The sequence below is a fragment of the Xiphias gladius genome, chromosome 1 (genome assembly GCF_016859285.1).
Source record: "Xiphias gladius isolate SHS-SW01 ecotype Sanya breed wild chromosome 1, ASM1685928v1, whole genome shotgun sequence".
NCBI classification, from domain to species: Eukaryota; Metazoa; Chordata; class Actinopteri; order Istiophoriformes; family Xiphiidae; genus Xiphias; species Xiphias gladius.
Window position 1 is genome coordinate 7,621,961 of NC_053400.1, and position 2,357 is coordinate 7,624,317.

Consider the following 2,357-nt stretch of genomic DNA (forward strand, 5'->3'; position numbering starts at 1 on the left):
TGTGATGCACTGGATGTTGCATTGGTTCAGATGTCTGTGTGGAGGCCGGTAGGGGCACAGACAGTTGGAGGCTTGTATGAGTGACATGGAAACTCAAAAAACATCTTTCTTGGGGCTTTTCGAGGTCAGGTGGCATAAATGACTGTAATTCAGAGAGACTGTCACTGTGGATCTGTCTGCATTTGGGAAACTTCTAGTTTTTGATGAGAGGATGGGAGGCAGGTTACATGTTCAGCCCTTTAAAACAGGCGTTATGCATGGGAAATGACAGTCTAAAGGTTTTAACTTGGCATTTAAATAATGAAATGGTGAGATTTTGCAGCCACTTTTTTCTGCACCACCCGCTTAGCACCGACTTGCTTCTACATTTTTGCAGCACAAACACAACAAAGACACAAAACCCCTCACACTTTTCTGTCAGATGGCCAAATGTCATGTCAAAGCAAAGAGACTTCTTTTGTCCTTCACGGCCGCACATTTGCTCAGACTAAAAACACTGTCTGGTATTTTGATTGATTATGTATTTGTATTTATTCATAGAGGCCAGATTCATCATTCCAATTTGTCAAGTTGCTGGAGTGCTGAATTAATTATGTGCAGGAGAGCCAGAAAAAAAGGGGACAGCCTCCTGTGTAGACTCACGTGAGGTTTCCCTACCTCACCTCGGCTCCAAACGAGCAGCCAAAGCTTCACCGGGCTGCAGGAGCTGCTTGGCACTGTGGGTAATTAGTGTGATGAATGCCTTAGCGGAACAAATAGTGGCAGTCGGCTGTCTCGCTCATCGTGCGGCTGTGTTGTCATAGCTCGGGCTGCAGGCTCATCAGGGTAATGGATGATTCTGCAACAGGACCATCCCTCAACCAACAGTGCCACTACTGAGCAGGAAACAGAATTTTACTGGTTTTCCTGACTGGAAACAGAGCTCCTAGCTTTCTCGAAGACATCTCTGGTTATGGAGGTCAAGTGTGTTTGGAAGGTTAGTGACAGCCAGTAACAGTGTAGACTGAAAAGATATAATCAAGAAATACTTTTTTGAGTCGTTATCAAAGGAAATGCAAATGAATGAGTTGGCACATTATTATCAATATGTTATTGTGATTTTTTTTCCCTCCACACACCCTCTTAGGACTGCATATATGGATATGCAAACATTGTGTTTAATTTATAATATTAATCCTCTGTGGGATTCTTTTCCATGCCTGGGGTGTAGAGCCGTCACTGCTGAAATGATGGATCACATTATTAGATTAGAGGAGAGCCAAGATAGCCAGCAACTGGATTTGCAATTCACAGCTTCTTTTGTATATGGACCTTTTCTGCATGAAAGGGATAATTGGGCCGTTGTCACTGAGTCAGAGATTGTTTTATTTAACAATGTGGGGAACATTGCAATAAATCAGGTCAGCTGTCGCAGTCAAGTCACAAGAGAAGACATTACTCATATATGCAAAATGATCCTTTTGCATACAATGAAAAGAGGAATACATCATAATTTATTCGCATGTCCAGATATCCAGATTTTTACAACAAATGAAGGGCATATGGTGATTTGTTTCCTGGATGAACCTCAGGGCAGAGACAGCCATGAAGCTCTGGCTCCCTTTGCTGTCATTTCAGTACCAGCTAATGGCTTGTGCTTACTCTGTGCCTTGACTTTTCAACCCACTGTGACAGTGAATAATGTGCTGCGCACAAGGCTGAATTTCGCAGCCATGTCATCCATGTAGCGGAAGCTGAATAGGTTGACTGCCGCAGACAGGTAATCCATAACTACGTCTTTCAGGAAAAAAAACACAGTTCAGTGCATTGTTTCGATAGCAGTCAGACAGACCCATGGCTAACAGACCGTGAGAGACAGGCGAGGTCGTGGAAAGGTTATTTCCAGGTTCAGGAGGTGAGACTTTGGGGATGTGGACACGTCAGTCCAGCAGAGTCCTCGGGTCAATGTGAAGACAAGTGGAAGACACATTTCTCTGTCAGCACACAGAAAGCCCGCATGGGTTCAGGCTTTTGTCGTGAAGTCCCAAGTCATTGAGTCAATAGCCAAGGAACATGACACAACCTCTCACAGTCACTCGGCATCAAGTGGAACAGGGAATGGCATGCTTTCCATTTCACTGCACCATGGCCCTGGCAGGACCCCTTCTGCACTCGAGAAACAGGAGAGCTCTCAGTCCCGGTTCACGCATAAAAGCTACGCTGCAACCTGGCCCCGAACACGTACGGCGCGTCCTGATCGCTCCCTCACAGCAGCGGTACAAGGTGACTCACTGGTCAATCTGTAACCCCCGCTATTATCTCCGCTGGCTGTTGTAAGGCCTCGGGGAGGCCCGTGGACAACCAGAGGGCTTGGATGA